This window comes from Poecilia reticulata, chromosome 15, assembly GCF_904066995.2.
Source record: "Poecilia reticulata chromosome 15, P_reticulata-male-v2, whole genome shotgun sequence".
In the NCBI taxonomy this organism is placed as follows: Eukaryota; Metazoa; Chordata; class Actinopteri; order Cyprinodontiformes; family Poeciliidae; genus Poecilia; species Poecilia reticulata.
The window spans coordinates 9660814-9686712 of NC_088844.1; the positions used below are offsets into that span (position 1 = coordinate 9660814).

General features: G+C 41.4%; 2 long non-coding RNA genes across 2 annotated transcripts in view; one reads left to right on the top strand and one right to left on the bottom strand.

Annotated features, from left to right (window-relative positions):
• The window catches only part of LOC103476417 (uncharacterized), a 37700-nt gene extending 11844 nt beyond the window's left edge, over positions 1–25856 (top strand). The window contains exon 5 of the long non-coding RNA XR_535466.2: positions 24863–25856. This is a non-coding gene — a long non-coding RNA (uncharacterized LOC103476417). The remainder of the gene's footprint in view (positions 1–24862) is intronic.
• LOC103476416 (uncharacterized) lies at positions 506–24863 on the bottom strand. The gene is made up of 4 exons (XR_535465.3): positions 24718–24863; positions 22907–22986; positions 3145–3267; positions 506–1494 (listed from the first exon to the last, which is right to left on the bottom strand). It is a non-coding gene; the product is annotated as an uncharacterized LOC103476416 (long non-coding RNA).
• Positions 25857–25899: the final 43 nt, after the last annotated feature.

Here is a 25899-nt window from a genome sequence, read left to right on the forward strand (position 1 = left end):
TTAATGGACAGCAGTTAAGATGGGCATTTGTAAGCCTGTCTCTTTGAACTAGTTTCCTCTGTGGAGTAACAGTTGGAAAGCTGAGGACTCATTTGCCAGCAGATGATGCACGCACGCATGTCGCTTTGATCAACTTTTACTGATAAAACGTCTCCATTTTGGTCGTTTTGCTGTCCTTCCTCATATGGTTCTTGCCCTGTAACATTATCAGTAATCAAATACTTCTCCACCTCAGCCGTTCAGGTAAACCCCTACCACACACACACACACACACACACAAAACATTCGCACACACAGTGATTGGTTAGATGAGACTTTGTACTTAGCAAACTGAGCTTCCTGACAGGTGGTCCACCAAATGTTATCGCATTGGCCATTGTTGTAAAGCTCCTGTGTAACACACACACACACACACACACACACACACAGGCCAATTCAGTAAGTGTACAGAGGAGATCATGAGATAAGAAAGGTTTATCAGTAGGACGGGGGTTTAGTAAGTAAATGAATGTCAAGTGAAGTTTATTTGTACATTTCATCAACAAAGGGATTTATAACATAAAAACCAATCATGAGACAATCAATAAACATTACATTTTGTCAACTGCAAAGAACTGAATATCCTAAGGAGCAGGACACGGCGCCTTTTGAGGATATTTGGAGAAGTCAAAGTTGATTTCCAGCTCTGGTCGTAACTGTTCCTACATGTAGCTGTCAAGCAGGAGACGCTCTCTGCCCTCCAGTCAATAAAAACGTAGGCCAGGAAGGCAGCAGGACAGAAGCTTTCTTTCTTCCTCAGTTTGAGCTTTAGCAAGTCGTCTTCATCACCTCTAGATATCTGAATGTAACGCATGATTGGAAAAGAAAACGTGAATAATCCATCTTCAGGTTAACGCTTGAAAATTCAAGCTAAGTCTTCTAAAAATAACTTGCATGCCATCTCCCTGCTTCTGTAGAGAAACAGAAAAGAAAAGAAAAATATAACTGCTCTCTGATGTGAAGCCCTGAAATGTGACTTTTTACAGCTGGTAGCATGGGGAGAAGATTTTACTCCTTTCCTGTCAGATATATCCTTGCCCGGTGCTTTTCTGCAGCTCTCCACACACACTCTGCTCACTATTTATGGCGGCCGTTAATTCCCAGTGGTCTGGTAAAGAGCTTCAGGTGCAGGTGAACTCTGAGACATGACAGAGGGCCATACCCCAAATCTGACACAACATTACGACCCGCTGACTCGCAGATATGAAAAATAGCCCGGACTCGGGTCTCACCAGGGGTTAAAGATTAAAACTTGTGTGTGTGTGTGTGTGTGTGTGTGTGTGTGTGTGTGTGTGTGTGTGTGTGTGCGCGAGCGCTGTGATAGCAGATTGATTCCAGACTGGTGTTTCTGTGGGTTTCGGAAAGGGAATATGCATTGCCCTGGTTTCGCCGGCACGCAGCTTCTCCCCGTTTCGCCTAATGGATGTTGCCCGAGAGACCCACAAACGGTGCAACCTGCAGCATCAGGAGAGAAAAGGGGACAAAGGGAATGCGGGGGGAAGAAGACAAAGGATGATCAGTAATGAGATGTTAACACTTTGCAAAGGCAGCTGCTCCTCTGATGTTTTACTCAAACTAGAAACATTCTTCTGGTAAAACACAACTCGGTTTCTTTCTCTCTCTCTTTCTCTCTTTTCCTCATTCCAATGAACCGGTTATTTCTAAACAACCTTTATTGTCACACCTGACTTCTTTTGCTTACAGAGACGGCTCATTTTACTCCACAACTCGTATCCCATAACCTGCTACCCAATGTAGCTGTTGACATACATATCTGTACTGATGTGTACCCAGGTGTGTAACGGCATCTATGTTTTTTTTTGTTTTGTTCTTTTCAGATTAATATCTCGTTCTGCTTCAGCAAAGCTGCATGTTTTCATGTCCTTATCTTATTGGAGGATGTATCATGTTTGATGCGTCCATTTCTTTGTTGAAACAGGCGGCCACTGTTGGCTCCCTGGGAATCAGTTATTGATAATATAACCTGACTTTTTTACTTTTCCCCTGCAGAATTGCAGCTTCACACTGATGCTAAAATAATAGGAGCAAAGATGGTACCTTCTTTTTCACACCAGGCTGTATTATTAGGCTGTATGTTTTATTACAACCACAAACTGGAGCGCGTTTTATTGGCATTTTAGGTGCTAATGCATCAGAAAATCAATCTGTTTTCAATAGTTTGATTTTCTCATAAACCTCCAAAAATGGTGGGAGGATCTGCTAACATGACAAGGATCAAATGTTCCTTTATGGAAGAGTGGCAGGAGATCCTGTTTGTTGGTAACACAGGCCTTGAGGGGGTCGGAGAAGATGCTGCTCTGGTCTGGTCAGACGAAAAACGTGCTTTTTGGTCAGCCTACAAAATCAATGCAAGGAACCTGACACGGTAAATGACCCTTAAGAAGCCACGGCCATTGTGAAATACTGGTGACTTTGGGATGGTTTTCGCCATCAATGACTGCTTGGTGTGGATGGAAACATGGATGATGTAAAGTACTTGATAAACCTGGAAGAAAACCTATTAGAGGCTGAAAGGAGTTGAGGTTCCTGCAGGACGACCCCAAACATGTATATTCATGTGAGAACGAAACAAGTCAAAGTCCAGACCTGAAATCCAACTGCGGACCAGTGCAGAGACTTGGAAAGTGATGCGTGGCTTAGTGTTGCTCTGTTGCACAAAATCCCAATAAAACATATTGGAGTTTGTGGTTCTGGGGTAAACAAATGTTGAAGAATTTAACAGGGACCGATACTTTTGAAACGCGATCCACGTCATTAACAGGCTAGCAGACAAAGAGAGTGGGTTTTAAAAATAACAAATCATATTCTTTTCAATAAAATGAATTTGACCGACTATTAGGTTCTGGCTGTCTACTCTAGAAGGGTCACTGAAGGGTCACGGGCCCTCCTCCTGATCCAGACAGACAGCCTCGATTTCTTGATTTCCGCAGAACACGGATGGCTGAAATTTATACCTCGGCAATGTCAACTTCCCTCTGCAGCGCTGTCACTTACAGGCGAGCGCCGGAGCGCACAGGCAGGGGGAGAGCGAGAGAGGACATATCCCGTATCATTTCCTGTTTTGCAGAGCAATGTCTTTCTGACCTTGTTTATGATACGCCTCCATGCTTCTCAGTGTCGTCCTCCTCCAGGCCGATAAACACGATTCCGTCTCCCTGTCTTTTCCCTGCCAACCCAGCCAGTTTCCTCGTTTTCATCCATTCATCTCTGCGCACACAGCCAGACAGGAAAAAAAACAACACATCGTCGCAGTCAAGGGTTCAGCTCATGCAAAACCAGCGGCGTCATTTGCATGTTCACACGCCGTGATGGATAGAGATACAATTCTTTGGAAAAAGGGTCAGACAATATGAAACGGGATTTAAAAAAAACAGAAGTGCCAATCAAAACCCCCCAAATTTTCCTGTACTAACCACGCGCACACACACACACACACACACACACACACAGTGACCTATTGAACTGGGATTAAATTCAACTCCCACTGAGAGGCAGCAACACTGAACCTTTTTTTTTAAACTAAAATTAAAAAAGATATGCATGTAGACACACCTGTTCAACCTTTTTCCCACCATTAATGCTCATTAATGTTATTTGCACTTTGCCACCCAGACTTTTTTACAAGTTTTCTGTCCACAGAAACAAAAAGTGTAAAACCAAACCAGAAGATGAACAGTCTCTGAACGATATTTGTTTCGCAAATTCTAAAAAAAAAAAAAATTAAAAGAAGATCTGACGTATAGGACCTTTGTCTCATTTATACAAAATTTCAGCTAAACGTTGCTTTGTAGTTGCTAAAATACTGTAGAACAAAAAACTGTAGCCCTGCTTTCAGGTTGCTTCTATTTTTTGATTTGTTTTTCATCCTTCAGTGTTTCAGAAAATCAGAAAAATATTAGCAACTTATAAAGATTATTGGAGTCGGCACAAAACGCGTTTTCCAGGTTTGGAATGTGAAGCACCGAATGACTGCTTGTGCCACTTTTGGCTCCAACAACTGCTAAAGGCATTTGGCATACCTGGATTACTCATTTGCATTGCTGCTTCTTTTCAGATTTGATTAAATCGAGCCACATTGGAGGGTTTTTGACACAAGCAATTGTTTGTTTTAGGTCATGTCACAGGGTCTCGATTTGATTTTAGTCCAGACTTGGACGAGGCCACTCAAAAAAAAAAACTTTCGCTTGGTTTTGAATTTTCTTTAAATCATTGTTCTAGGACGTAGCCTAATTCTTCTCGAGCTTCGGTTCACCAACTGGTGGTTGGACTCCTCAAGAAGTTTCTGCAAGAAACCAGAATCAGAAAATCCAAGTCAACCCTCTAACTCAGGGGTGTCAAACTCCAGTCCTCAAGGGCCACTGTGCTGCAGGTTTTAGATGTGCCACAGGTACAAAACACTGGAATGAAATGGCTTAATTACCTCCTCCTTGTGTAGATAAGTTCTCCAGAGCCTTGCTAATGACCTAATTATTGTATTCAGGTGTGGTGCAGCGGAGGCACATCTAAAAGTTGCAGGCCAGCGGCCCTTGAGGACTGGAGTTTGACACCTGTGCTTTAACTGGACTGAATAACACCAACAGAACAACAGCTGGGTTTTTTGTGAAATCCTGGATGAGCCTTTGATGCGCTCTTGGAGTCATTTTGCTCAGCTGTAAACAACAGCGAAGGTTCACTGCTGTTCTGTGTTTTCTCCATTTGCGGATAACGGCGCTCTATGGTTCACTAGACATTTGCAATGCTCCTCCTAATCGTCGCGCTAAGAAAACCTTAAGAATTGAGCCCTGACTCGGATGAAATGAAGACCTTTTTTTTTTTTTCTTGAGCTGAAATTGAAGCGTTTGCTCTCGTTTTATCACCTTATTGCTGCATGTAGTGTCTTCTAATGGTCTATTTTGGTTAAAATTGATGTTTTTTTGAGAACTGAAGAAGCCACTGCTGGGGCCCTGTAGCGTTTGAGCCTTTCGCTGAGCCACTCTGGCTGTTTGCTCCCCCTTCAGCTGAGGCCTTGTGCCAGATGCAGCCTCTCCCTCCATCCCCATTTTTAACCACACGGTCAACAGAGAGAGGTTTCTGTTGATCTTGGAATCCGCTTTCAAAAAGCCTTCCCTTCCCTGTCTGCGCAACACGTCTGACGAAAATTCAGACTCCTTTTTTCCAACCAGAAGTGCTAGTTCTGGCGTCCCGTACGGCAATCTGCAACGCCATCTCCAAACACGCACACACGTACACACACACACACACACACATACAGAGAGAAGTTAACCACAGCTCGCTTGCCCCGCTGAAATGCCAAATATTTCATTTTCGAACAATAAGGGTGCAAGATATGACAAGGAAATAAAGAAAAGGCATGCTGGGTATTTATGAAAACAAAATGGGGCCGATTAACAAAGGCTGTTTAGATCGTGGCCAGGAAAAGGTGAGAGGCAGGTAAATGTAAACGCTCATCAAATTACCATCGACTGCCGTGCCTCTCATGGGCGTTTGCTGGTTTCCTTAAAAGCTCTCCTCTGACCAGAGTCCAGCTTCTTCTAATTCCACATGGAGCCTTGGGAATTTATTAAATCACCTAAAATGAGCCTCAGAATGTGCTGAGGTGCCCAGGATTGGCTTTCACGGCTATCTGAAAATGTCTTTGATTCAACAAAAGTGTGTGTGTGTGCGTGTGTGTGTGTGTGTGTGTGTGTGTGTGTGTGTGTGTGTGTGTGTGTGTGTGTGTGTGTGTGTGTGTTAAAACGTCAAAGTGGGCTCGTAGCAGCTTTTCTCTTTTTTTCGCTGACTCGCTAAAAAAAAAAATCTTCCACATCCTTTTGCGTAAACAGGAAAATTACTCGGCGTGTCGAGTGCAAAAGAGTCTGCGTTATTTCAAAGTGAGATTTTGATGTATTTATAGTTGTTTTAACGACAATAGTGAGTGACAAATATAAAATATTTACATGTAGGATCAAAAAGTCTTCACCGTTGTGTCATTTCTGTTTGTCGCTCACTGATAATCCTGAATTGTAAGCAGTGCAGGTATCTCACCTAAATAACTCTCAACATGGTGTGCAGACTATTGAATAAAAATATTTTGAAACGAGTCAAAAAGAATAGGAGAAAATAGGATTTGCCAAATCTTAAGTGCTATTTGGAGCTTATTATTTGCAACAGAAAGTTGTTTTTATGGAAACTGGAAAAAAAAATTCAGCTAAAATGTAATATTCTATTTTCTTTCTCCCTCAGCTTTTCATGGACAGCTTTTTAGAAATCACCTGGCCAGAGGTTTAATACCGTGAGTTTGAAGTTGAGACCGAGCTATCATCGGTTGTTTTATTGCTTCAGCTGATTGATTATGGCAGACAGTGATGAAAAGTTCCTAAAGATCCAATTAAGAAAGGATTTCTTTGCTTAGTTGTAACGTTGTAGACTCAACGCTGCTCCGTCCTTTGAGTTACGTTTTATCTTTTCCACTGAAAAGGCATGTCAGAGCAGCGACTATCCAATGGAAAACCTCTAACAAAACACAGGAAAAGTATTGCTCTGGGATCATTTGTGAAATCAGAAGAAAGTCTGGATTAAAAAAAATCCCTCTAAATTGAAAAAAAGAGAGAACAAATAAATGCACATTTGTTGCATTTCATAGATTTTATGTATTGAAGTTTTTTGCGTCACGCACGGCAGGTAGATAAACGGCCGTAAAAGCTTCTTTTCTAATTAAACTGATTGCCGTTACTGAAAACCTCTGGGTGGGAGCATGTGTGGCATTTCAGCTTGACAGCTGCATCTGTCCGGCAACTAATAAGCTCAAAAGTCGTTATGAGTAGTTGCTACAATAAAATTTTATCTTTCTCCATGTTTGACTCATTTGCCTCCAGTAATTGTTTTCAGTCAGTTTCAAGTAAAGTATTCTATGAGCGAGGAGCAACTCGTGCCTTTCAGCTCTTTCCAAGACCGAGTTAAAGAATTGAGAATTAGAAAGACTTAGCGGGAGAAGGCGAATGCCCCTCAGACGTCAACAAAGTGCACATTAAATGTGGATACACACAAAAAACACCGAGCACTGAGTTAATGAGTGTCCTTTCTCTTTTCTTTTTTTTTTTTCTTCTTCCCCCTGCCCACCAGAGAATATAAAGTTTAACAAGCACTGTGGTGTCGGTGACCCTGAAGGGGAAACATATTCACCACAGAGAAAAGAGACTGATCACTCAAAGCTCCGTGGGTGTGCTGACTGTGCGGATGGCAGCATGAATTTAGCTGCAGATGCCATTTTGTCTGAACCGTTTTCACGTTTTGTCGCGTTCCAGCCACAGATTTAATGAATTCCTTGGGGATTTTACGACAGCGCAAAGTGTTGCCGAATCGCGGGATGAAGAGTTGCATTTAAGGAAACGAAAAAAAGCTTTACTATCAATCGAGATTTAAAAAAAAATAAATAAAAAAATTGCTCGAGCATATGCATTTCCCTCCTCCCCCTTTTAGTCTGAAACGCCTAAATAAAACCCACAGCGATTGCCTCTAGAGTCCATCGGGATAGTAAATGAGGTCCACCTGTGTCCAATTTAATTTAAATGCAGCTTTTTCTGCGACGGCCCCAGAGGTGTGTTTGGGATGGAAAGAGTGTGTCACCAATGCGGACCTACCAGGACAAGGCCGTCCACCGAAACTTGGCACGAGAAATCATAGAAGCAGCCACAGCGGGACACTTAAAAAATTGGGGGTTTTATGAAGGAGTGGCATCATTAAATCCATAAACAACTGTTGTGGTTGGAAAAACAAAAAAACAATTAGTTTCCAACAAGCCATTTAGGTCACAGAGCAAAAGTAGAAGGTTCTCTGACCTTGATGACTGAAACCGAACTTTTGGCGTTTTCCACAAGTTACGTTGCACCATCTACTCTTTTTAAAACCTGCTTCGCTAGTCAGGCTGAAAAGGTGAAGTCAGAAGGCTGTTGGCCACTGATTGGTCAGGGGTTGGAGTCACAAGAGTGAGTCTCTCACACTCCTCTACTTCTTTGTCCACATCCTCTTTGTCTCTTTTCTTTCTTTGAACGGGACAAGAAGCCACAGACTGAGCAGATTGTTTACCATATCTCCCGCGTCCACCATTGTTGTGTTGTTTGTGTCGCTTTTCACATTGGCTTACTTTTCAAACTCCGTTTGCCGCCCACCGCATGACAGCCCCAGCCACTTGAGCTACTACTCGGTGGTAATGGAAACCACCTGAACTGCGACGAGTTGGGTTGAACTGATTCAAGCCGTGCTGCAGAGATGCTACGCTAGATAGAGGCTACAAAAATCTCGTCTACGCTGGAAACTCGCACTGTGGGAGGACGACTCTAATCTTACAGCCTGAGCTACAAAGGCTGGATGACCAGTACTGTGTTAGAATGACAAAATCAAATGCCTGGACGAAAACACTGAAAGTGCAGGTTCCACAGATGTTTTCCATCCAATTTTTTCGAGCTAGAGCTACTTGGCAATAAAATATTGGCCGATATTTCAACTTCTAGATGTCAGAAGCTGGGATCATTTGTAGCTGTACTTATAAAGTTGGCGTTCAATCAGGGAGGCTTATTCACATGCATGCCGCACTTTTCAGATTCTCATTTACAGAAAAGTCTTAAAAACCACACGATTTCCCCAGCCCCTTCACGCTTCTGTCGGTCCGTGGCATAAAATCTCAATAAAGTTTGCGATTCTGATCAGACGGTTGCTGTGAGGCGCTGGGCAGGGCTGAATTGGGGGCAGCTGTGCGTGTGCGAGTTTAAGAAAAGGTGAAGGTAGTAGTGAGGGTTATAGGCGGCTGCACCGAGCGCGCAGACTAATTTATGTCAGCGCTATAGCATGCGCCCAGATTTACCGATGGTAAGGCAATACTGTGAAATCTGCTCTGGGGGGCGCCTCCCGCCCCCCAGACCTGATGCCCTCTACCTCCCACCTTCTGAGCTCAACTGTAACTGTAGAGGCCGTGCTGCTGCAGTCCTGACGCGAACGACTCCTGGTCCCCAAACAAACCATTAGAGCTTCTGCAGAGGGTCTGTCTTTCTCACCCACGCCCAGAGACAGTCGCAGATGATGGATGATGAGCGTCCCCCACATCACCTTTAAGCCTCTCGGCTAAAAAGAAAAAAACGAGGTGAGCCGAGACAGGACAGTAACGCACAGGCGGGGCGAGCTGGGAGTGTTTGCGGAGGAAGTAAATCTTATCGAGCGACGTCGGCTTTCGGATAGGAGCAAAAGTTGGTGGCTTATCTGTGTGCAAAGGATCTTGGGAACATCGCCGGTTTGTTGGAACTATCCCCCCACCGTGCAACATGCTACTTTGATTATCCGTGTGCTCTTGCTCACTAGTAATGTTTGGTAGACACATGTCCCAGAGAGTGTCCTCAGTAAAAAGTTGCAGTTAAAGCAGAAAATAAAAACTTGAAAGTCTCGCTCCAGAATGTTCAGTATTTTTATAAGCGGGCCTGGCTTTTCTGCCTGCTGAAGTCATTTCTGGAGAGCCGAGGGCTTATAAAAGCCATGTTAGGGTTATTAAGTATATCCTATCTGCCTCAGCCTCCGCTGACCCTAAGCCAATGTGTGTGTGTGTGCGTGTGCGTGTGTGTGTGGTCATTAGGCAGAGCTACAGTGGAATCCGTTTTCTCTCAATAATTTCGCTGTTCGGTTTTTGTGAGCCTGAGAGGAGGAATGAACATCCTGAGTTTATTGGCCATTAGAGAACTTAAGATGTATGTGTAGGTGTGTATGCGTGTCCAATAGTGTGTGTGTGTGAGAGTGTGTGTAGGGAGAACCAGTTTGTTTGGCTAAGTGAAGCAATTGTGGTCTTTAAGTATCTCATGTCACTTCCCCTCAAATGGGGGCAAGTGATACAAGTCCTCCATTCTTAGCAACACACACATCTGCATGTATGGATGCTCACACACCTAATGCTCAATGTTTACCGAATCTCGGCTTTAAATGTTGTTTCTTCGGGCACGTTCGTCTCAAGCAATATATTTGGATTCGCAGCGCTCTGCTAACTCGCGCCCCTTGAACTCTTCATGTTTAGTCACATTGCAACCTCAAACTTTATTTGGATTCTGTATGAAAGACCAAAAACTGTCATCATTCAGAAGTAGAGGGAACATGAAGGTCATTTTCCTTTTTTTGTTGTTTTTAAAACCTGAGAAGTTTGCTGTCCATTTATTTGTGAGTTTTTGGTGACTGTCTCTGGCTTTTCCCATCTACAGAGTGATATTTATTTTATTCATTCTGCTTTGCAAAACAGCTCCAATCTGTGAACATCAGCTTGAAAGTGTTGCTGCAGACTTTCAATAGGGTTTACAGTAGTTCTGGCCTTTGACTGGGCCGCTCTAACACACAAATATTCTTCTGGAGTCCTGGCTGTTTGTCGGTGATCCCTGAATTCGGCTCTATCTGTCTTCAACATCAACTCCAGCCGGGATGGTGTGTTCAGGGCCTGCGGCGTTTTCGTTCACAGATGGACTCCATCCAGACTGGGTTTGGGGTATTTTTAAAAGAGTAATTGGCAACGGTTTGTCGCCGAGGTTTCCAAATGCATGCCACTCCTTTAGCAATTTTATTTGTTAAAAATAAAAATCTATCTCTATTTTTATTTCCTTTTACAACTGTGTTGTAAAAGGATTTGTTGCTCTCTCAACAGAAATCGGCAAAAAGAAAAAAAAACAAATGTAGATGTTTGCATTTTTAATAAAGGCAAAGCACTGAAAAGTTCAAGGGGTAAGAAAACATTTCCATTTCATGTGAAGTATTAGCAACCAGCAAAGAACCGTCTTTACGTCTACTACTATTTTTTTTTTCCACGCATAGCGTTGTCTTTTAAAGCCCTTATTAGGGAAATCCAAATAACTAATGACAAATGTAATTGGAATCCAAACACCGGATCCGCTTGAACAGATCCGCCTAATGTGCTCGGCTTCAGCGTGCACACAGCCGCAGGAGGGGCAGACAGTTGCGTGTCAGGAGCAACCCAATGTTCCTCTAAGCCCAGGGCAGGACGTTACCTGATTGGCCCCTCCGGGGTGGTCCCCCTGATTGAGCTCGCCGGGGCGGAAAGCGGTGCGGCTTTGATCCGTGATTGGTTGGGGTCAGTTTGCGGGGTCAGCCCGCGTCTTTAGTGAAACCGAGAAGGCCGCTGATTAAGTGGAGCATCGCAGCAAAATGAGACGTGACACCTGATTTCGCGAGAATACGAGACGATGAAGAAGAGAGAGCAGGTTGGAGATCCATGAGGGCGAGGGGGGAATTGATTTATAAACTGCCCCGCTGCAATTCTTGCAACCTCTGGTAAAGCTGTGGGGGGGCTTTAGTCAAAAATGCTTTTTTTTTTTTTTTTAGCAAGGAAGAGAAAGGAAAGAGTTAGAAATCCAGCCTTCAATGTCAGAGCTTCTACTTGTTCTATCTTGAAACTTCTTTTTTTTATCACTGATGGCACAGTTATTGGCACCCCTGCTACGAATACTTTGTACTACAATCCCCCTTTTACCAATAAGAAAGCACTGGATCTCCTATAACATTTCACAAGTTTGGCGCAGACTTTCATTCCTCTTTGCACAGGCTCCTCTCGTTTGCTTTTCTCTGCCCGGCTTCAGCGTATTTTACAGGATTTCGATCTGAAGACGGAGACGGTCATGGAAGAAGATTTACTGTCGTTTTATTTGTCTTGTTAAATATGACCCATTTTTACTAAGAGATCCACCAGATTTTGATTTAATGTCCAGGTATTTCTCAGTATTCATACACTGTAACATTCCCAAACCATCACAGTGTGTTGGTTTGTTATTTTGAAAACATCATTAATTTCCCACTGGATTTTTTTTTCTTAGTTTCATCTGAGAAAAGTACAGTGTTTATTTTTTGAAAGGTTTTCTTCCAATCATCTGGTGGACATGCAGGTGATGTCTAATGGTTGCTATGGATACTCGACGGGCCTCAAGGTTTCCCTCTTTGCTGCAGTTTTCCAAATCTGAAAACTGAACATATCTATTTTCTTCCTTGCCATCCAGCTCTGCGTACATGGAGGATGAGTGAGAGTTATTGTCCAGTTTTGTGGAACGTGACTAAAATGGTCTTTTGATGCGACACATTTATACTCATTTCAAAAAAGAACAGAAATGAGCATTTAACAGTTTCTATAAATTCTGATATTCTTTGTTTACATTTGTTTTAATGGATTTGCTGGGTTTAGTAATAATTGTAGTAGTAATTAGTAATAATTGTCAGTAGTTCCTTACATGGGATTATTTTCCCTCACTGAATAAAGTCTCAGTATAAAAAAAACACTAATTGACTGATTATCCAACATAAGGAACATTAAGACTTTTTATAAATTAATAGGTATGACAACAAACTTGTATGAGTATGTAAAGCAGATCTGCAATACATGGAGAAATGGAAATACAAGCTGATTTACAACATTAAGTTTGTTATATGGACGTCTGTGTATCATTTGTGTAAGTTTTTATGTATTTATGAAATAAATATCCGGGGAACAGAACTTTATGATTAAATAGATGTAAAGTACCACAATAAAATCAGAAAAATTAAATCACATAACTAATTGACCTAACTTTTACGTGATTTTTATCTACATTTGATCCTATTCTTATTCATATCACTGGCTATTTAGGTTAAAAGTAATCATTTAATGTTGCATCTTTTTTTTTTTATCTGAATGTGATAGAGAATTTGTATAGGCAGCTAAAGATTATGGTGATGGTAAGGAGGCATTTCAAACTCAAAGACCTGGAGCTCATCATTATAAATTGTCAAAAACACGACTGGAAACATGAATAAAACTGCTCAGCAGTAATCAGACGGTTTCAAACATTCTTCCACTGATTATTGAGAAAGGTGCAAAAAGTTTCAAGTCACCAAGTTTTAATAAAGTAAATATGAACTGAGAGATTTTTTTTCTCAAAATTTAAACTCGTTTTACATTGCTCTATTATCTTTAGAGAGCTCCCCGTCTCATTACAACAAAAACAAAATTCTTAGAAATAAAATTAAAATAAAATAAAAATTTGAATCTAAAAATCTCTGAATAATTTTGGTCTCAAATGCATGTCTTTTGTGATCAGGTTTCTCTTTTTAAAAAAAATATTTTAGTCTCAATGAGGTTTTTACTTGGAAAACTAACAGAGTTATCAATAAAAATCAAAGATCCAATTGGAACTGCTTTTACTGTTTGGTCTGCATCATCTCAAATTTAAAGCTTGATAATGATGCAGAATCTTTCTTTCACTTTTTTTGGATTTGAAAGTATCAGATATGTGAGCATCTGCAGTTCCTTAATGTTTTCATGCTCCTTGCAGCAGCTCTCCTGTTCATCTCCAGTCCCAGCAGCTGCGCTGCTCCCTGCATGTTGTGAGTTACGGCGATCTGCTGCCCGCCTGGCTTTTATTGATAACATTACACAGCCTGATGTAAATACGATTCTGGCTCCGACAACCCCCCTCCCCCCTATCCCCCCACTCCCACCCCAGCCTCCTCCTCTCTCTCGCTTTCTTGCCCCCCCTCTGTGGACGCCGGCACAAAGCTGAGCCTATGGATCTGCAGCAGTCTGTAAGTCAGCGTGTGTCATTTTCATTTCTTTCCCAAGGTAGAGGCACAGCATCCGGCTTTATGCGGCTTGAAGGAAACGGAGGGGAAAAAAAGAAGCTGAGATCCATCCTGATAAACAGCCCCATGCTTTAAAGCTGGCTAAACGAAGATCCTGCCTTCACTTTTTTTTTTTCCCCCCTCTGTGCTGTAAATAAAACGTCTCTTCACAGGTTGATGTCTCCATGTGGTGCAAAGGAGAAGGCCTGAATTTTTACAGCCACATGTTATTTTAGGGTCATCGTGTCTCTTTTTTTTTTTTTGCCAGGAAAATAAAGCAAACAGGACTTACAGAAAGCACTAAAAGTCCTGCGTCGGTTTGTGAGAGCAGAGACGGAGACGCACGTTTTGACCCTGCAGCTGCACTTGCGAATGCATGCGCCGCTTTTTGCTGCCCTGACCCCGAAGGTGTAAATTCTACACTAATGCCTCGTCTATTTGTCCGACTATAAGGCTACAGCACACACCAGAGAAGCGCGGTGCAGCTGCTGTCCACCCACACACACTCCAACCATGTTACCCCCCCATCCACACACACACACACACACACTCGCAGGCCCACTGTAGCGCCACATGCGTCACATTCTGCTGTTCCTCTGACACACACAGACAGGAAACAAATGTGTGGTTTATTAGAGACTCTTCCCAATCTGCACAGATGATAAATAGCCCTCCATTGGTGCTGCCTGAATATTCAGGGGGACAAAGACCTCTTATGAAATTACTCTCTCATTAGAATGACTCCTCTGATTAGATAGCAGGCTTGGATTAGCCATCTGCTCGCCTCTTTAGGCGGAGGAATGATACGTTTAGAGCTAATTGCTCCTGATCCAAATATGAGACCCAACCTGAAGGATCTGGTTGCAAAAAACGCGACATGGCGCGCTCGTTTCGGGCCGATGGACACACACTCTGTGATTTTAATAGGAGATGTTGCGAAACACACACACGTCGGAGCATCGCGTTAGGTTTGTCAAACGGCTACGTCTCCAGGGTTCTGCTGTTTTGGTTGGCCACGGAGAAGCTGGCGATTCGGAGGCAGATGTTTACAAAAAAATGTTGACAGAATTTGAGCCTGAAACGGGCTCTCTGTTTTCCCGGCCGCCGTCGCTCCGTTCGGCGCTTCTCGCATTCTCAATGCCTCTCACAGTTAACGCAGCACCAACTGGAGCTCATTGAGAGCTGTGTGCCGGTATCGGGGAGCTGCCACTGTGGAATGGACATATGTAGCAATTTATCACTTGTCTCTCAGCACATGTGTGGGTGGCCCCGCTGAGGGTATCATTGCAAATTGGGAGCAATTGACGGTAATCCCCCCCTTTCTCGCTTGTGCAGAAGCACATCATCAACCCCTTCTGCCCCCCCCCCCCCCCTCCCCCCCGGTCCTCCAGCAGGCACTTCTTCACTGGAGATGACCTCCAGCCTTTTGAGAGCGCTTGAGCTGCATCATTATCAGCTCATCTAGAACTTCATATTTTGGCTTAAAAGGGTGCACTCTCTCTCTCACACACACGTGCTTGTAGTCCTTGAAACTTTTTTACATGATCTCATGTTCAAACTTCTGAAGTTTCATTGGGATTTTACGTGACGGGTCAACACTAAGTAACGCATGATAAGTTTTCAAAATCTTTTTTTATGAAAAAGAATCTGACATGTTTGGTGTGGACTTTGCGGGATCACCTGTTGTTAGATTTGGGTCTGGAGTTTGACTAGACCATTCTGATCCACGAACATGATTTGTGTATATTGTAGCTCTGTATGTTTTTAGATTGCTGGAAGATGCGTCGCTCTTCTTTTGCAGCATGCAACATGTTTCTTCGAGGGCCAATAGCATCAGAGGTGAGCAGAGGAACCAAAACTTGTGTTCGAGTAAGAGGAGCACGCTTTCAAAGTATTTTTACTCAAGTAAAAAGTAGCCATCCAAGAAATGACTCGAGTTAAAAAGGAAGAAAAAAAAAGTCTACACAAATACGGAGTAATAGATCAAATTATCAATCATTTAATATTTTAAAATGACAATCAGATGGGTCAAAATATAAAGTTATGTGGGAATGTCACATTTTGAGGAAGAAAATGGCAATATAAGCAACAAAACATAATAAAATCAGGCAAATTTCTTTTTTTTTTTTTCAGATATAAAGCTGGCAAAACTTTTCCAAAAACTGCAGGTGTGTCAGTGTCAGGAGAATTTTTTGGATAAAACGTGTGTTTTTCTGTCGGGGAAGTTACTCGCAGTGGGTAAAGTGTCCAGAAATTTTACTCAAGTAAAAGTAGAAAGTACAGTGTAGTAAAAATACTCCTAAAAGTACTTTTTTTTTTTTTTTCAGAAAGTTACTCAAGTAAATTGAGTCAATGCAACTAGTTGCTACCCAAACTCTGAATAGCGTCATGTTACCGTAGCAATTCGTGGACTGCAAATTAATTGCAGCTGAAAATTATTTAGAGGCATCAGAGTAAAGGGGTCCAGCGTTTTCCGATCTGAACGTGTGAAACATGTGGAGCCCATGTGTTTCTGTCCTTCCACTTCGCTACTGTTCGCAGAAAAACAGCTGCAATAAAACCTGCAGCTTAGCTGTAGCTCCACCTTTTAGGGCAGTTTTACACAAACGGGCACAAAAAGGAGCTGGTTCTTTAATTAGTGGTAGAAATAATCTGCTTTATGTTTTAAAGCAATTACTTTTGCAGCTTTGCTAAATTGCTCTTTCACTCAAACCACCTCAGTTTTTTGTCTCATTTTAAAGGGAGGAAAATAATCGACACATCTAGAAAAATCCTCTTTCGTTCGCAAAACCTGTTCAAGGATAAATCGGACCGAGGAGCTGACATCAGAAATCTGTGTGAGGTTTCCACAGACCCAGTTACTGGGTCTGTGGGTGATAACTCATAGATGAGGGTTATCGCCCTCATCTATGAGTCTAAGAGGTCCATTAAAAACATCACTATCCTGCTCATGTCCTGTTATTTCACCAAACATTTTCAGTCAAAAGCCACAAAAACACCAGCGCTGTGTATTCAGAGGCTCTCTCTCACAAAGTCTATAAAACAATCAGTTTTGCTTTTATTATTTCCTAGGTGTGAACATTTATATGGAAACAGAAAACTGAGCTTGGGGGGAGAAAAAAAAAAGTTTAAAGCTCCATAATTTATCGTTTATTCTGTCATCTACAAGATAAAAGAAACCCAAGTAAGTTTACGCGACATATTTCTTCAGTTTTTGCCTTGAATTTTTACAAGAATCAAAAGTCTTTTTTTTCTTTTTTTTTTGTGTGTGTACATCTTGAGGATATAGTTGAGCTGCGTTATTCCAGATGGCGAAAGGAAATAAAAATCAATCACTATTGAATTAACTCAAACGGTCAATTTGTGCCTCGTGCTGTTTTTGGAATAAATAAATGTCTTATTCTCAAAACATTCAGAATTTTGTGACAATGTCAGAGGGATGTAACAAACATGTTCATACTGATGTAACTTTAACCTTTGGGATTCAACTTGAAAAGATCGGTATAAAATGTACAGAGGTAGCTCTCGGACCTATTTCCCAAACTTTTATTTCACGTTTCTGTGGCCACAACTTGCTCAGCACGGTTCCTGAACAAAGTGTGTGGCGGTTTGCAGGCATTTAAGATATCCTGCAGGCGGAATTAAAAAGCCATTATGAAATACAATGCTTCCACATAAAAAAAAAAATGAAAAAAAAAATGCCCGGGGTCACACTTGAATTCACAAAGTAAACACTCGCCTTCATCTTCAAAGTGTCTCATTTTATGTCCAAGACTGAGCTTAACACAACAAAAGGTTTGATGGATGATTTTCTTTAATGTTACAGAAGTCTGTTAGAGGTAGAAAGTTATTAGCGAGTTTTCTAAAAGGCTTCACGGAAAAGGGGGAAAAAAAAAGAGGTCTGGAGATTTCAAGTCGTTGTTGCTCTGCGTGTATGAAAATATGAACTTTGATCCAAAATAAAAATTTTAAAGAATCTTCCAGACATGAGGGGAAGTGTTATTTTTCTGAGAAAAGTTGACTTTCCCGGGGAGCATAAATCAGACTAAAACAAAAAATAAGAATCTAAAGACTCAATTTATTTCATTCTACCTTTTATCAGTGGTTAAGTGGACGGTTTAAGTGTCCAGCAGCTGAATCTTGTTTTGTGGGGTTTTTCTTTTTCTTGTTCCCATCTTTGGTTGACATTGAAAGCTTTATATGTTTGTAAAGTTATATTTCTGGATGCATATCAAAGCATAGATTGTGTAAAACCTGCCGAACCTGCTTTCTGGAGTTACCCCAGCGAAAATTAAAAACAAGAGAATGACGAACTCATCTGTGCGTAACTTGGTGCCAAGAGGAAGAATCTGGAAATTTCAAAGAAGCAACTTCCAAGTTTAAAAAAAAAAAAAAACTCAATCAGTCTATCATTACAGCAGAGCGGATGAGATCCACAGACTGGAACAAAACATTTGGTTTGTTGTTTTCGAAACAATTACACATAGACTTTCATTTATGACGCCGCGATTTTATACAGGAAGCTTTAAACTGCTGGATGTCTTAATGTTGTCCAAATTTAAAGATATGACCAGTTTTTGTGCCATGAGTCTCCTGGTTTCAGCTAATCACTTATGTACACAAAGTCAGCAGAAGCCTTCACAGTTGCGGTCCTCAAACATTTTTGAACAAGTACAAAAGTTTTTGAAGAGCCATTAAACTGTCAGACATTTTAAAACGGCAGGAAATGGACTTTGTTTTTGAGTTACATTATTGAAACAAAGAAAAGAGGTTTAAGACGTTCTTCTGATTTGACTCTTAAGTTGAAGGATATATTTGAATTGTAGGTTTGACTTATTTAGATGACAACTTCAGCGTAGCGATAGAGCAAGCACTCCATACACAGACACTAGGTGTGATTGACATACAGTAACTCTGCAGCTCACCTCTCGCGCTGCATGTCTTCTCCCCGTCTCCACCACTTCCACGTCTGACTACTCTGAATAAAAACGCACAATCTAGCAAAAAAGATGAACCGTTCTCAGCGATTGATGAGGTTGGGTGGTGTTTGCATTCACCTTCTGCCTCCGTTTCCACTGAGTCCCACTCGGATCACTATCTGACGTACTTCTGACCAGTTCAAAAACCACAGTCTTTAAGCAACACTGCAAACCTTTTAGATTTCAGCGTAGCGAAATAACAAATTAGTTCATGACTTGCTGAAAAAAACAAAAGCTCATCCTGTTGTTTACGGTTAGAAAACGTATTCAGTCTGATCTGTGATGCCGTTTCGTGACATTTCTGTCGGATTGTTTTGCATCATTTTCAGTTTGTTGATGTTAGCAGTAACGCTGAAGTGGTCAACGCTGCTTCTGTATTCTCTTTCGACCACAGAGAACAAAAAATAAATAAAAAATCTCTCCAAACCAGAACATCTGTCTCGCCATCATCTTCTTGCTCTTGAAACACCACCGTGTGATGTATCATAAGGCTGTCTCTCTTTTACAGTATCAGCACAACCACTGACTCTATCGGAGAGGCATTTACTGCCCATATGGCCACTGACACTGGGTCAAGTCTTGTATTTCATGTGAAACCACGAAGGGTTGTAAAAAGCTTGCACACAGGAATGGATACAAATTCAAGCATTAGCACGTTGCTAATTACTGCAGTTTCTTTTTAATAAAAAAAAAATACAAATGTTGCAGGACAGTAAGAGCGGACGGTCTGAGCCGCGAGTGAAAACAAACTATTCTCAGATCAATAGGATTCAAGTTTCCACGGTTCTTCTCTCATGTTTGGGTTTATACCTCCTGAAAAAAAAAAACACATGGAAGCCTCAAATTTTGAGTCTTCAATCTGTTCACTGTTTAAAATGTAAACTGGTAATCATGATCCAATTATACAGCCCTGCCTTTGTGCCACTTTGATGCAGAGCAAGCCGAAGTTTATCTGATCCTGGATATTGGTCCCAAGACGGTTTCGTACTTGCGTGTCTTAACATTAGCAAAAGCAAGCTAACCTCTGGCTAGGCTCTTCAGATCAGAGCATTCTGATCTACAACAACTGCTTTGCAATCTGTAACAAGTGTATCTGTACAATATTTAGATCCGTGAAAGACATGCAAAAAAAAAAAAAAATCAGTGAATTCACAATAGCTGTCATTTTAGGCCTTCTACCAAAGAAATCACATTAAATATCCTTGCTTTTCTCTAGATTCCACTTGCCAAATTATGGATATTGCAATTCCACACCGACGTGTGTTTGAAGTCATTAATGGGAAACCCGCGGCGTTGATATAAATCAGAGTGAGTCTGAAGCCCCGCATGTCTGCGCATTGCCAGCTTGACGAGAGACAGGACTCTGGCCGTTCCACCATAAAGGTTAGGAACCGTGAAATACCTGAGAAGTGCTGGAACCACTCTTCCTTTCAAATTACGGCCTAATGCATGCTATACAGTCCCGGCGGTGGAGGGGGGGAAAACGCCTTGGCCAGTCCATAAAGGGCTCAGTGTGCAGCTGAAATGACCGTGCAACTCCTGAAAATAAACAAGAATCAAATGGAGTGATTGATCGAATAAATTAAGGGCAGCAGCGAAAGCGCCACGCTCTCTCTTTTGCTCTCACTCACCACCCAGCAGCCCTCCTCTACCCCCTTCCCCGCTCCCTGTAAACAGACACAGCTACTCATCAGCCATGATGGCCAGCCTGCTAGAAAAACAGACACTTGTTGCCGTTTTGCTGCTGTGTTCAGGCCATCTGCATTTGGCATGGGAGTTTTGTCCACACCTCCACGGTGGGGTGAGCGGGGTGAGTGGGATGGTGACGGTTTTTTGGCTGCTGCTTGGCAAACCTCTCATGGGATTTTACCCTCTGATTTTAATTAGCATCCACAAACTATGTAGGGTTTTTTTTATTACTTGCCTGGTACTGTTTGACTGTTTAAATAGCTCTTGGTTCATTTCAGTTCATGCTCTTTTCTTTCATAAAATAAAATACAAGACTGGATTGTTAGTATCATCTGGGAGAACAGATTTAACTAGCTGATGCGTTTGTTTAAAAGTTAATAATATGTATGTTTATTTTTGTCATTTTGTCTTTCAGATCTGCACAGTCACTTCTTAGTAACTTGTACATGTCTTAAGTGCTGATGTTGACGAGTGTTTCAGGTACACCAAATTATAATGGCATATCAAATTCAGAAAATTGTATTTTGTGGACATGAATAACCGTTTTAGGTTTTCTGTCTTTGAAACTTTCCAAACAAACGATCTTCAATTCGAAATTATTTCCACCTTCAAAACAAAACATTTACTTTTTTTTCTATGGGGTTGTATGTAGAAATCTATTCATGACAATTTTTTATCGAGTCATTCAGTTCACATCTGATTCATCCAAACATTGCATTTTTTTAGTCTTTTTGCCAATCTAAGGTCGTCTTGATGCCAAAAAGAAAAAACAAATGCTTTTTTAGATCTTTTTGAATTTCAACCAGAGCTGATCAAATGCAGTCCACATTCCTTTTTAAAAAAAGCTAAAATAACACTTTATTTTAGCATCAGTTTTGACACAAACTTCTTAAGCACTTGTGCCATCCCTAACACAGTGACACCCAGAGTGAAGAGCCATATCATGCTCTTTGAAAACCAGCTACTTTGGATATTTTTGTGGTTGAATTTATTGGTGTGCGACAACCTGACATGTGGTCACCACCTTCAGCAACACATGGATGAAATAAACATAGTCCAGATTTATTTGGAAGAATAACGTCATCCTACATTTATGGAAACTAATACAATAAAAGGGTTATTGTTGTTGTTGTTCCTGTTTTTTCAAAAATATTCATAAATTTGGTAAACAAATCAAAACATTTAAGACTTCATGCACACTGTGGGTGGATCCAGGGCCAGATAAGCCCCTGAAGTTTTGTCCCGTCAACGGTGGCTTCACTCTTCAAGAAGAGTAGAAATTTGAAACTAACATGTTTATGTAGCGAATACAAGGAAATAAGAAAACCGATGAAGGAGCCCTTTTCAACATAAAGTTGTTGTCTTCAACTTTTCCAACGGGTTCTGCTAATCTGTACATAAAGTTTTGAAGACCTCATGCTAGCTGGACATGTTTACATCCCTGTTTTCTTGGACTTGCCCTCTGCACGGCCCCTGACCCTTGGATGCAGCCCTGCTTAATGTGGCCATGTTTGTTATATCATCCTCATCAGGTGAATGTGATCCTTTCTCACCTTTTAACTGCCTTTAAACGGCGAGGCTGTATATTTTAGAGTGGAGCTGGAATCCGAACCCCTCCAATCTGATGAACCTGCCGTCTGGTCAGAACCTTCGTGAAACGAACCCTCACACAGGCACACCTACCTACCCCCTGTGCGCTGTCCCTTCATGCTTGCTTAGCTGCATGGTTTACTGAAATCTTTACCTGGCCTCTGGGGTAATAAGATAGATGTAAACAAGACATTGATAACCACCCAAACCAGGATCGACACAAAGGTTCCGGATTTGCTGGTCTTTCTCCGTCATGTCTGCCTCCCCAACAGGTTTTATGATCATCAATCTAACGGGGGAGTTGCGATAGTTTTATGGAATAAAGTTCAAATCAGAGTGCTGCAGGCTTAAATCGACACTTGATCCACGTGCAACACACACACACGTGCACAACAAAACATGCACATCTTGCAATAATCAGCTCAATTAGTTGGAGGACGTGGTCCAGAGTGGCTGAAGTGAGCGGTGGGAGGTTGTGAAAATAAAGGGCTGGCTATTAGGGGAAACGTGATCTTCATTCATCAGCGGCTGGAATAGTTACCGTTTCAGAGCCGCAGCTCTCTGATCAGACTGATCTGTGGAAACAAGGGGTTTACAAACACTGTCAGGGGACAGACATGGGACCCCGGTCCCTGCCGGCCCGCTCACACCCACTGCTGATTGTGAACAAACCAACACAATGAAGACACTTTGTATTTATGTCGTTTGATATCCGACATTTTTCTTTATACTGTAGTGCAATGGCCTCATCATTAGCCTTTTTTTTCTGTTAGATGCACTGAGGTTCAGAGAGAATTTATCAGTTCACAAATGATCTGAGATAAAAAAAAATAAATAAATCAATCAAAACCCAACTTGTGTTGTAACCTGTACAATAATTTAAGCATTCTGCAGGACACAGAAAGTTGGTTGGAGAGAACTCCCCCCCTCCCCCCAACTATTTATAATAAGCAACAATGGAAAACACTGAAAATAACAACACAAACCTCAGCAGGTGCTAAAGCGGGACCTGGGTGTTGTTTTCAACATCATCCAAGAAATGTTGAGAGGACGAAAGACACATCAGCTGAAGAAAAGAGCACATCCTTCACCAAAACATCGATAAATAATTTGAGAAATTTAAATAAAATCCAAGACTAATTTCCTTTAGTTCTAAACAAAGGCACACAGGGAGAGTTTTGAGTGAAGGACCATGCAAATAAGTAAAAAAAAATACTAATAAAAATACACCGCATTAATCATTCAATGGGCTTTTCATACAGTAAGCGTAAAATTGATACATGCATTCAACAGCTCTCCATACAGCGCTCTTCTAGTGTAATTTCAGCACCTCTTTCACCACTGGGAGAGACTTTGGAATGTTTTGGACCGTGTCAGAGCGATGTCTGGTTCTGGGTTAGATGTGCGGCGATGATATATATATATATATATATATATATATATATATATATATATATATATATATATTTTTTTTTTTTTTTGTATCTGCAATCAGTTTAAAATTTCTTGTCTGTCAAAACAGTGGTCGGAGCCGATATTATTTGCAATTCAGGGGCTTCGTATAATAATAATAATAGTGCGGGATTAAAACTTTAATTTTTAGTGAAGATCGTTTATCCATGTATGTATGTATTTATGTATCTACATATTAGTTTACTTAGAAATTAAAGTCATTTTGGTGATATTTTTTCCCCAGCCCCCCCACTATCTTTTTTCCATGCGACGCACGGTCCCTTGGCGATTCCCATTAATCAGCCTAATTCCGTAATACCCCGAGAAGTGCGCTTCAGGCGAAACCCAAGTCAATTTATTAAACAGAGGGAGAAGACAGGGTGCGGAAGCAGGGATCAGGCTCTCCTTACAGCGCTCTTCGTCACAGGTAATAAACGCGCGTCGTAATTACGCTAATAATTTCTTTTTCAGCAGCTGCGGCTCAGATGAAACGCGGCGTCCCATTGGCTCCTGTTGGCATCGAAAAGAAAAGCAACAAAAAATAAAAATATATTTTTTATTCTATTGATTTATTACATTGAACACAACACAAGTTGTTCAATCGTTAATGCGTTAATGTTGAAGGTAAACGGGGAAATTTGAATCTTTATGTTAGCACTGAATGTTTCTTCTTACCGAGAGCTTAATATTTAGTGTGAATATTTTTTTTTCCTTTTTGTTTAATTCCAAGCACAACACTACTTCTTTTTTTCTTTTTTTTATGAAAAATAATACGATTTGGTAGCTAGATATGTTTAGCAGCTTCAGAAGGTCTCCAATTTATAAGTTGATTTATTAATTCAGTGCCATTAGGCCATCAAGAGCAGCAAAAAGCAGAGGAAAGAGTGTCTGCGTGTTCGTGGGTGTGTGTGTGTGTGTGTGTGTGTATGTGTGTGTGTGGTTTGGAGCGTGTGGAGTGACGTGATACCGTTCGCCGGTGTTGCTGACAATAGCATCTCTAATAAAGAGGTCCCACGGTGAGACGATAGGAATCTAGCAGCTGGTCAAGTCTTTGGCCCCGCCGTCAACAACACGCCTGAACGTCCGCCTGTGTGACACGCGTGGGTCTAAAGCCTACAATAAGCCACTGAGTCACACTTTTCACAGAAAACAGGTTTTTCCGCTCTCTGTTTTTTTTTTGTTATATCATTTATTTATACCATATTTAACCTGCTCTCTCTAGATTCAAATTACTCGCTCTTTCATGATTATTTATTACCACTATTATAATAGTTATTATTAATACGAGTAGTTTTAGGAGTGGTATTTGTATGAATAATAGCTCTATAAAGAAGTGAGATCTTACCCTGCAATTCCTCCTCTGGTCTTCTCTGACTTCTTATAATCTCATGTCTTTCGAGCAAAACAAATCTTCTCTCACCAGTGACTGATGCCGTTTTTTTTATTATTCTTCTTCTTTTTCTTTTCTTCCTCCTCTCGGCTTTTCTCAGATTCTCCTCCTGGTTTCCTCGGTTCTGGGTTGTGGGCTGCAGAGCGGAGCTGCTTTCTCCATCAGAACCGGCGGCTGCAACACCTCCAGACTGTTCATGCTCGCTCCCTGCCTCACCTCTAATTTAAATATCCATCATCTGTGCTGTCTGTCATGTGCGGCCGGATCGTACAAAAAATAGTTCTGACAAAACTTAGAAAATGGACAACTGCCTTATGCAAAAAATAAATAAATGAATAAATAAAAAAATCACGTTTAGATTTGTTTTCTTCCCCAAATGAATCAAGTTGAAAATACATATTAAAATAGGTTTAATGTAATCCATCCACCCCCACCCCCCAAAAAAAACCCACCACATCTTTTTAAACAAGAGGCCTAAGAATAAAAACATAACAGCTAAATCTGTATAGGTAGACATATTTATTCAAGGGAAATATGAAGATTTATTCCCGTTCCAAACACTTTTTTACATTTTCTTTTGACTTTAAAGGACGGAGCCTTACTTAGTTTGAGACTTTTCAACCAACTGCTTCTACCAAAAACATCCACGTCTGACTTCCTGGAGAAAATAACAATCTTCCTTCTGGATACCATTCATCTTTAGATATTCACGGACATTTCTTTTAGTTTTGTTTTTGTAATGTCTTAGTTATTTGTTAGACGTGTTGATTTGTTTTTGCTTGTTAATAACATTCACAACGTCCAGAGTTTTCGTTTCAAATCGGCAAAGGAACCGACTTTTATTTTATTTCTTTTTTTATTATTATTTATCTCAGAGTGACATCTCTCTGGCTGGTTTCAGAGCCGCTTCCAGGCGCATTGAAGACGCGCCGCTCCTGCGCGGTGATCCCTGCCCTGCGCGCTCTGGCGCCATCCTCCCTCCAGCCGCGAGAACAGCGTGGCTCTCCTTCTCCCCTCCGGCCCCGCACCTTCCACACTGCTGAGCGCTCTTTGGCTGCCCGGTGTGTCCGTCAAAAAAAAAAAAAGAAGAAGAAGAGAAGGGTAATAAAAACGTTTAAGAGAGGTAGTGGAGGGGTG